At 44.8% G+C, this 373-nt stretch overlaps 1 protein-coding gene across 1 annotated transcript in view; it reads right to left on the bottom strand.

Moving 5' to 3' along the window:
• The window catches only part of LOC119582018 (ecdysone-induced protein 74EF-like), a gene marked incomplete at its 5' end in the record, with an annotated part of 12,442 nt that overhangs the window by 2,369 nt on the left and 9,700 nt on the right, over window positions 1-373 (bottom strand).

Raw genomic sequence — 373 nt, 5'->3', positions numbered from 1 at the left:
CGAGATACTAGCAACAATAAAAAGAGGGAAAACAAACTTGAAAAATGCGAAACAAAACTCCTCAGCCAACAGATCTACAATTACTACTCATATCCATAAACATTCTCGAGTAACAGAAGTCTCCCTAATCAAGCGAACCGCAGGGAATGTTTCCTTTGAACTTTAGCAGAGTGTCTCCCGACCCCGTTTCCTGGGCGTTCCGGCCCGAGTTCCCGCCAAAAAGGTTGTGCTGGCAGCCGCATCAAGCATAGTTGCCACGACGGTATTTATTATTATCTTTTTTTTCTCGTCCTCTCTTCAAAATTCCAATATTCTTTTCGCCGCGCTCGTTCCTTCCAATCTAAAACCCGACAGAGCAATCCACCGAGACGAT

The sequence above is a fragment of the Penaeus monodon genome, chromosome 15 (assembly GCF_015228065.2).
Source record: "Penaeus monodon isolate SGIC_2016 chromosome 15, NSTDA_Pmon_1, whole genome shotgun sequence".
NCBI lineage: Eukaryota > Metazoa > Arthropoda > Malacostraca > Decapoda > Penaeidae > Penaeus > Penaeus monodon.
This window is presented reverse-complemented; position numbering and strand designations above follow the sequence as displayed.